We start from the raw sequence: 9,691 nt of genomic DNA, 5'->3' as shown, positions 1-9,691 counted from the left end.
AATGAATTACATTAAAAACACTTTAGTACTTCAGCCTTACTAATTTATAAGATAATTGCCATTTGGATCGTATTAATAATACACACTGCAGTTGTTCTGTCTTAAAGCGGTAAATAAAAAATGTCGACTCTAGCTCGAATAGAGTCCAGTGGAGCTCCATTTCTAGTCCTGAATGTCTCTTGTCTTCCCTTGAGGGGCGGGGTACTGTTGGAGGAGAGGGGTAGCTGCCAGGTCCCTGTGGTGCGCTGATAAAACAGGCTGCTGGGTTGGCACCGCGGGGACACACCGCAGATTGATACGCTGCTCATTTATCAGCTTATTCTAATCCACGGCTCCTCCACACGGACAAGAGACGCCGTACCCAGACCTCCGCTAGACGGACCAAGCTGTCAGCATGGGGACAGTGACGATGATGATGATGAAGGTGGGGGCGAGGGTGATATGAGGGCGGATGCTGATGATGATTTTGGCGGTCAGGACGTTCACCGATACGACGTGAGATCATGAGGGAGGGACATGGATGGTGAGGATGAAGCTGTTGATGGTGATGGTAAATGATAGATGGACTGCATTTATACAGCGCTTTTCTAACCAGCGGCCACTCAAAGCGCTTTACAATATTTCCTAACATTCATCCATTCATACACACACCCGTTCACACACCGACGGCGGTGTCAGCCACGTAAGGTGACAGCCAGCTCGTCAGGAGTAGTCAGGGTGAGGTGTCTTGCCCTGGGGCACCTCGACAACAAGCTAGGAGGAGCCGGGGATCGAACTAGCAACTTTCCGGTTACCAGCCAACCCGCTGATGATGATGATGATGATGATGATGATGATGATGATGATGATGATGATGATGATGATGATGTGGCTAATGTTTTGAAGATGATGGTGATGATGCCGGTACACATACAAACATGAACCAAAAGAGTTGACGACCGCGTAGATGACGAAGACGACGATGAGGATAATGAAGATGAAGGTGGTAAGAAGTAAACAATCCTGACTAAACTGCCACAACCTCTCGCACGGCACCAAGTGCTTCAGGGGCTAAAAGGCGAACGCCTCCGCGAAACGTCATACCCACCAATCCCCCCCCTCCTCGCCCCTCCCCCTCCCCCTCCCCCTCCCCCTCCCCCTCCCAGCCCCTCCCTCTCCCCTGGTTGTGGCAGATGTTTTCCCTTTGACTCGTGCACAAAAGACCCACTGTTTTTGTTTCCAGGCTCGTCCATTCCTCGGGGTCAGAGGTCGGGCCGGTCTCAGAGAGAGGCTGTCACTGCGAGTCAAAACATTTGATGGCCATCCGTGCGTGATGAGGCCGCTGTTACTGGGGAGGAGAGGAAGACGAGGGGGGGGGGGGGGGGAGGACCGAGAGGAAGATGAAGATGAAGAGCGAGAGAAAGGCTGGTGATACAGAGCAGCCTCCTGATTAATTGAAGTAAAGCGCTCCTTCCCATCTGCAGATGGGGCTGGGAACTTGCTGCTCACCACCTGGTCTGGAGTCAGGGCCCAACTGCTGCTGGGCTGCTGCTGCCGTGACGATGAGGCTGACCCGCTTTTACACGTATTCTGACGTGAGGGATGCTTGTCCCAGTTTGTCAGTTCAGCTCTGGTTAAAATATGAAGCTCTGGTTTATTGTTGTGGTGCTTTTTGTGAAAGGTTTCCCCCAAATGATTGTATAGTAGAAATGTATTACATTTTCATTGATGAAATGACCTGGGTCAGTTTGCAAATGGAGCACTTTTTTTGTTGATGAACCAGATTAATGTTTTGTACTCTGGCTTGTTAGTATAGCAGAAACTTCAGCGCAGGAAAAAAGTGTCGGCCCCAATTCTAGCCCAATCCCAGTCATCCATGCATAAGATGGGGGGTGGGCTTCATTTAGATGGCGTGACACGAGAGAGGAAGTAAAGATTAGGACCACAGGGAAGGCGTCCACATGATCACTCTATCCCTCTCTCTCTCTCTTTCTCTCTCTGTCTCTCTCTCTCTCTCTCTCTCTCTCTCTCTCTCTCTCTCTCTCTCTCTCTCTCCCCCTCTCTCTCTCCCACTGACCTATAGGGCCCAGCGCTCTGCAGGCCATGCCTCCATGTCAATGTTTCTTCTAACCATAACAACCCTGGGGACCTCTGACCCCAATAAGGAAAGACACCGCTAGATCAACAAACAGCCTCCTGCAGCCCCCAACACTAAGCCCCTAGTCCTGTGTAAGGCGAGCAGGGGGCGTCGGTGGAGACAGTAGGGGGGTTGGAGGTGGTACAGGTGGTTTTAGGCAGACGCATTGTTTCAAATAATATGTAAATAATTGTTCCCACCCCTCAAGGTTAACACCTTTCCCACTAACTAGCCCGATGCTCCCCGGCTCGCAGACCGGGGCGGACGAGCCGGGCCGACGGGTCGGATTAGGTCACACACTGTTCGTGTTGTTCCTCATTCGGGAGGATTGTTCTAATCCTCTCTTTAAAAAACAGAAACGACATTGGCTCCAGTTTAGCCTCTGTTTCAGGTCAGATGTGTGGGTGTAAGCTTATTAGACGAGGAATAAATATGTGGATTACTCGGAGGCATTGGGTTTTGTGCTGATGCTAATGTAGTAGTGTCGATATATCCAGCATTAAAAAGCATTTCTTGTCATATCTTAGCTTGATAAGAAATGAGCTTGGCTTAGCTTATTACATTTATTTTATAGATAATTGTATTTAGTTAACTTAATAAATAATCTAAAAGCATCCTATTATATTCCCTGTTATGTGATAGAGTAAGAATTCTGCCATACTCAGTGTGTGTGTGTGTGTGTGTGTGTGTGTGTGTGCGTATGAGTGCATGCATGTTTGAGTGTGTGTGTGTGTGTGTTTGATGTGTCCCAGGGCTGTGGGTGAGCGCTTGTGGGCAGCTTGACATACTTCATTTACAGTGATGCTTTTCTGCATCTCTCACAGGGGCGGCCGGGTGCCAGAGACTGGGTCAAAGGTCACCCCCTCCACAGTGCTCTGTCTCTCTCTCTGTTCTCTCTGTGCACACACACACACACACACACACACACACACACACACACACACACACACACACACACACACACACACACACACACACACGTGCACACAACAAACTCTCAGAAAAAAAGAAATGCATGCATAAAAAATCAAACAATTCCAAAGGCATTTCTGCATTGAAATTAACCTACACTTGTTAATCTATTGGTCGGTTTGAACAACTTATCAACTGGATGGGAGTGAGTGAGGTATAGAAGGGTGAAGAACTGAGCTAGGGGGTCATACTTTAAAGGAATAGTATGCCTGTGGGTGAAACCAAAGCTATTTCCAGAGAGATCTGTAATGCAGGCACATCAACATGGACCACAAGGAAACTTTAGCCAGAGAGTGACTTAACTCTACATTCCAACGTTGCAAGCCATTGTTTGGACTTTATATTTCCTATTTTTGCAACAAGTTGCATCACTTGACCCTTCCCGGGGCCTGTGCATGTCAGATCCACCCATTTACCCTCCATGTTCAACATAAATAACGTGACCTATCTGTCATCATTTCATATGAAACCTAGCAAGCTGCTGTTGCTATTTTTATTGATTTAAGTTTTTTTTACTTCACGGTAACTCTTTTTGTACTACCGATCTGACCAATGACCATACAGAATAAAATTGACAATGGAACACACATGATTTGGCCTGAAAGCCGGTCAGTTCAGGTAATCAAATATGCATATTGCCTTTTTTTTTGTGTGTCTGACCAGATAATTTTTATTTATTTATAATTAGTAAGTTATGTATGACGCTTTGGTCAGTTAAAGAGCTCTATATTGTAGTTGGAAAATGCTGGCAACCATTGGTATGTGCTGGTTGTGTTTTTGTGATGTGTGTGCGTGTGTGTGCATGTGTGTAGGGGGGTTAGGAATGTGCTGTTGTCATGTTATAATGGCAACATGCTGGCATACTGGAATGTGGCAGTTACACACGCTGAGCATGAAGCCAGGGTTTCTGACCTCCAACTCCACCAAACACAACAACCCTAACATCTCCCACAATGCATTGTTTTATTCCAAGCCAAAAACATGGTTGCGTCCGTTGTTTCTCTCACTCTAGGTGATCTTTCTGGCTCTTTCTCCATTCATCCATTCCTTCTTTGGTTCACATGTCTTACATATACATATGTAGATGTGCACACACGTACACAAACCCATTATCGAATTAGCCTAATCTTTTCCAACAAAGTAAAAAGTCACAATACCCGGTCAAATAGGCCTAATTAAAGGGGTCGCCATTCAATACACAGGCTTGTGCACACACACCCACCCACAGACACACACACACACCCCTCTAATGAGTCTTTAGGGGAACAATAGCAGGGACAATGTTGCAGTGTCATGCATAGCATACAGACACTGCTTGTGAAGAAGAAGGGGGTAGTTTCTTAAAACTCTGGAATGTATTAAAAGGGGGGTTGTGTGTGTGTGTGTGTGTGTGTGTGTGTGTGTGTGTGTGTGTGTGTGTGTGTGTGTGTGTGTGTGTGTGTGTGTGTGTGTGTGTGTGTGTGTGTGTGTGTGTAGGGGTTTAGAATACCTCCAGATACCTCTGTTAACATTCTCTAGATAAGAGCAACACATTGCTCTGGGGGAGGTTCTCAGTCACTTTCATCTCAGAGCAGACTGCGCTTCTGAGATTGCAACTTCAGTGGAGCCAGGTGCAATCAAAAAGCCCCCCCCCCCCCGACGACCGGCTGGCTACCCCTGGCCTGCTCGTGTTTTATGTCCCCGTGTTGCCGCAGAGCTTTATCTGCGTTCGACCCTGGAAGCCGGAGCCGAGCCGCGTGGGCGTGGGGGGGCCGAGGTGTGAAGGTCAGCTTGAGCTTTGTGACCTCGAGCAGAAATCAAAATGTCCTCTCCAAAGCACCAGGACAGGCGGCCTTCTGACAGCCATGACCACTGGAGTTCACTTGGCCTGATCAAGATATTATTCGTATTATTTAAAAGCACGAATACGGGGCGCCCCTAGTGGCTCACCGGGGAGAGTGCGTACCATTATGGCCCAGTCCTTACCGCGGCGACCCAGGTTTGATTTCTGCCCGTGGTCCTTTGCTGCATGCCTTTCCCTCTCTCTCCCAGACCCTCCTGTCTTACTCTACAAATACGACGAATAAGAGTACCAGGATGGACTGCCAGGGATTGTTTGACTCCTTTTGCTAGGGGGGAACAATGAGGGCCATTTGCCTGGCAGAGACTCAGGTGGGTTCCTTCTATCAAAGATTAGATTAGATACTACTTTATTCATCCACAGCAGAGAGACATTAGTGTGGAGCTGCTGCAGTACTGCAAAGTAGGGAAGATGGAAACATATATTGTGCAAATATACAAAGAAACAATGGCAAAGTATCATTGGTAGGTTCAATAACAATAAGTACAGCCAAAAAGTTGACAGATTCAAGATTCAAAATTCAAGATGGTTTTATTGTCATATGCACAACAATTACAGAGCAGTCGCTGGCAATGAGATTCTTTAGACTTGGGATCCTCCAACAGTGCAATATAAGAGAACGTAAAGGTTTATGAGAAACACAAGTAGGAAAGCTGAGACTTAAATAATAAAAAAAAATAATAATAATAATAGTAATAATAATAAAAAGTACGTGTATAAGAGGAACACAAGTAGGAGATTAGAGACCTAAATGCAAAACTAAATAAATGTAAAATGTAAACAGACGTGTGGCAAGTTATAAAGTGTCATAGTGGTGAGCTGAGTAGCTTAGGAGTTCAGTAGTCTTATAGAAAGGTAAGACAGGTAAGGGTATCATAAATAATTATGTTAACTAGTTAACAGTAGCAATTCCAAAATACACAAGGCCACAAGTAAGAGACACAGTAAGGGCTGTACATTACCGGTCAATGGTAAGGTGCAAATTTAAATACACAATATCCAAATACTAGACAATTTCAAAAAGCTATGCATGTAGAGATTCTATCCAAAGTATAATTAATGTAAATGGTTAGATTGAAATGTTCAGTAATTTTGCCCATGACATTATTGTCTCTGTTATTACACATTATACAACGGGGGACCTAAATCCAGCGATCTGATTGGTTCCAAACGGTTGTATAATGAGCGTATACATAACTGCTATGACGCCCAATCATTTTGTGAAAGTTTGCATATCACTCCGCGCCTGGAAGTAGAAACAGTTACAAAGTAAAACATATGTTGGATGATGACTAACGAAAGCTTAGGCACACGGCGAGTGAACTGCTCCATAGGATAAATTGCCGGCGAACCGCCCTATCGGAGCCTTCTCTCGGAGGGTCGCTAAAGTGTGTTGCATAGCGACCGTCGATGCATAGCGGCAGCCAGGAGGGACTACTTTTTGGTAGTCTTTAATAAAACGGCTACTTTGACTTTCTTGGTTTCTTTTTAAATGTAGTGTGTCTATGACTTTCGTTTCGCCATAACAGTAACCGTAGTATAAAAGCAATAGATCACTTCAGTCAGTGGCATGTGCTCATTATACCACTGTGAAGGGGGTCGCCGGCCCTCCGCTGCGCGTCGGGGCCGGACAACGTGTGCCTGGCGTGATCTATTGCTTAAATATAATCATGGTGTCGCATAAGTCAGGGAGGTGTAACTGAAAGCAACAACAATTGACTGGGATGCAGATAAAAAGAGGTAGATGTCAACAAAGGGGAATGTGTAGTGCGATGTCAACAAACAGAGCAGAACAGAGCTGAAGGAGAGGCTGGAACCTCCTCAGCAGCGCTGGCGGCCTCTTGTCCCTCTCTCTGCCCGAGGCAGATGAGTTGTGCAATTTGATTGCCACAGGCAGAAAGGATTTCCTGTGGCGTTATGGCGAGCGTTTTATCAGTCTGGTGTTACCGGCACATTCTGGAGGGTGAGAGTCATTGTCCAATCGGCTCTGGACTTGGTACAGCGTCCTCCTCTCTTGCTCCACCACCAAAGAACCAAGCTCGCTCCCAGCACAGAGCCGGCCTTCCTGAGCAGCTTATCCGTTCTGCTTGCGCCGATTGACCTCGCCCTGCTTACCCAGCACACAATGGCAAATAAATAGCGATGGCTACCATAGTCTAGGAGAACATTCTCAGCACGCTACCGCATCGAAGGACCGGAGTTCTCTGCAGAAAGCACTCTGCACTGACCTTCTCCACAGAGGAGTCCACGCCCCTTCACTCAGCCTCCTTCCTCTCACTGATAAAGCCCACGGGTCTTCTGAGGACTTTGAGGGGGCAGGAGGGGACTGCCCACACACCGTCAAATCGTCTGAAGAAGAGTGTTGTGTTTGTGGTCCGCGGCAGCCTTAAGCAGCCTCACCTGGCCTGAGTCAAACGGATTGGACTCCAGTCCGTTTGACAGCCGTCCCCCAGCACTGCCCCCCGACGACTGACTCTTGTCTCTGCCGCGGCCAAGCGGAGGAGAGGAAGCAGCAGAGCGACTGCCAGGAGCGGATTCTGTGGCTGGCAGGCCCTCGGAACCACCTGCCCAGGCCAAGCCACACCTCTGCCAGCCAACACAGCAACCCAGGCTCCCTGCTCGGGGACGTGGATGAGGAAAATATCTTGAGGCCCTTGTGGAGGGTGGCCCTGCCGAGTGCTGTAAGGGCCCTCTGGCCTCCTCCAGAGGCCACCACATCGGCCCAGCTGGCAAGCCATAAGTAGCCCGTCCAGACAGCCCTGAAACGACCAAAGTCCAGTGACACACCCACACCAAGGCCACCCCAGGCGCCGGGATGGAGGGGGGGGGGGGGGGGGGGGGGGGGGGGGGACTGTTGACACTAGGGAGGTGTGTAGACAATGGAGTGTGGGGTTGTTTTTTTGTATTTTAAGTACGGCCACCCTTTTCAGAGGCGAGTTTGTATTTCTTAAGGGATCGGAGGGGGTAGGCTTCGACTGGGGGATTTCCTCCCTGAAGTTTCTCTTCTTGTCCTTCAAGAGGACCTTGAGGTCTCTGGTGACCATGGGGCTGTTGTTGTGGCGTACAATCGCTGTGGGTACGGCAGAAGAAGGAAGTTCGCTGTTACCCGTGAGCTCACCAATGCCCTCTCTGTCCGCATTGCAGAGCATTCCCCCGTCTGTTGGATCAATGCGGCCCCGCAGAGCCCTGTTGGTGTCCTTGGACCATCTCCTCACAGTCCTAGTCATTACAGGTTGTCTGTGGACCGGGGGCTTATACACGGGCTGGAGGTGGACCAGACTGTAGTCCGATCTCCCAAAGAGAGGGTGGGCTATGGAGCTTTATGCCTCCTTAACATTAGCATACAGAAGGTCCAGGCTATGTTTCCCCTGGTTGGAGAGTCCACTAACTGCTAGAAATTGGCAGAGGAGCAGCCAGAGGGACGTAGTGGAACTTGAAGCCTCAGAAATTGTGTTGAATTGGAAAATGTAATTTTTGCTCTCCCAGTCCACTTTTCTGTCAATCTTCACTGACCTGTCTAAAAAAGCACCAACAATAAATACAAATAAACAACTACATAAATATCAAACAAAAAAAACCACAGTTTGTGTTGTGCGCAGCGGCTAGAAAGGTAACTGACGTAGGGAAAGGTAACTGTATGTTGGACGTGGAATGTGTTGTTAAGATGCAGAGACAAAGTGCAGGGCTTGTCTTCCTACGGTTTGGCCAGGGGGCTTCTGGGTAATCTCATGCTGTTGTCATGGTGGTTTTGATTCTGGCCTTGGGGTCATGATCTTTGCATCTCAGAAGGGAGAGAGATGCGTTTCCTGTGTGTTTGTGTGTGTGTGTGTGTGTGCGTGTGTGTGTGTGTGTGTGTGTGTGTGTGTGTACGTGCGCTAACCCACACAGCCCACACTCTGTGCTCTTTGACTCCGATGGCCATATAAGGTAGCCGTCACCATGGTAACGGCAGGGCTTGAATAGCAGTGTCAAATCCCTGAGTACACACACGCACGCTTGCACACACTCACACATACCAACGGAGGCACGCAGTCGCGCACCCACACACCCCCCTCACACACACACACACACACTAACACACACACACACACACAGACTATCCCCTCCCCCTCTGCGCACACTGTCTCCCTCCCTCCCTCTCTTCCTTGCTAGCTCTCTCTCTCTCTCTCTCTCTCTCTCTCTCTCTCTCTCTCTCTCTCTCTCTCTCTCTCTCTCTCTCTCTCTCTCTCTCTCTCTCTCTCTCTCTCTCTCTCTCTCTCTCTCTCTCTCTCTCTCTCTCTCTCTCTCTCTCTCTCTCTCTCTCTCTCTCTCTCTCTCTCTCTCTCTCTCACACCAAAACACACACACAGGTCCACAGAAACACAGAGAAGCTAAAACAGGAAGGAATTGGTAGAAATATTCGACCAATAGTAGGACCAAGAGTGGATATCGTCCACCGGCTTCCAAAAAACATTTAGTGGAGCGGCCAAACGACACCTCCCCCAGTCTCCTCTCCTTTTTTTCCCCCTCCAATCTTAATTAAATTAGTAGTCTCTGAAACTACAGCAGAGAGTATATAATTTCTCAAATCCTTTCTACCCCCAAACACTCCCTACCATCCATCCATCCCCCCTCTTTAGCCACAGGGAAAGGCTACACACACACACACACACGAGAGGGGAAGCACAGCAGTGCATAGGGCTAGGCCGCCAGTCATTAGTTCTTGGTGGGCAGGCAACGACAATAGGCCGTGGGGAGACGCCAGCGTGAGAGGGAGCCTGGAG

The 9,691-nt window shown here is 48.3% G+C and overlaps 1 long non-coding RNA gene across 1 annotated transcript in view; it reads left to right on the top strand.

The window, feature by feature from the left end:
• LOC115549027 (uncharacterized) overlaps nt 1-2,772 on the top strand; it is a 3,083-nt gene extending 311 nt beyond the window's left edge. The window contains exons 1-3 of the long non-coding RNA XR_003977686.1: nt 1-523; nt 886-985; nt 1,223-2,772. The exon at nt 1-523 is cut by the window's left edge and continues 311 nt beyond it. This is a non-coding gene — a long non-coding RNA (uncharacterized LOC115549027). The remainder of the gene's footprint in view (nt 524-885; nt 986-1,222) is intronic.
• The last annotated feature ends 6,919 nt before the right edge of the window (nt 2,773-9,691 follow it).

This window comes from Gadus morhua, chromosome 8 (genome assembly GCF_902167405.1).
Source record: "Gadus morhua chromosome 8, gadMor3.0, whole genome shotgun sequence".
Classification (NCBI taxonomy): Eukaryota; Metazoa; Chordata; class Actinopteri; order Gadiformes; family Gadidae; genus Gadus; species Gadus morhua.
Note: the sequence above shows the minus strand (reverse complement) of the source record. Positions and strands in the feature narration are given on the sequence as shown.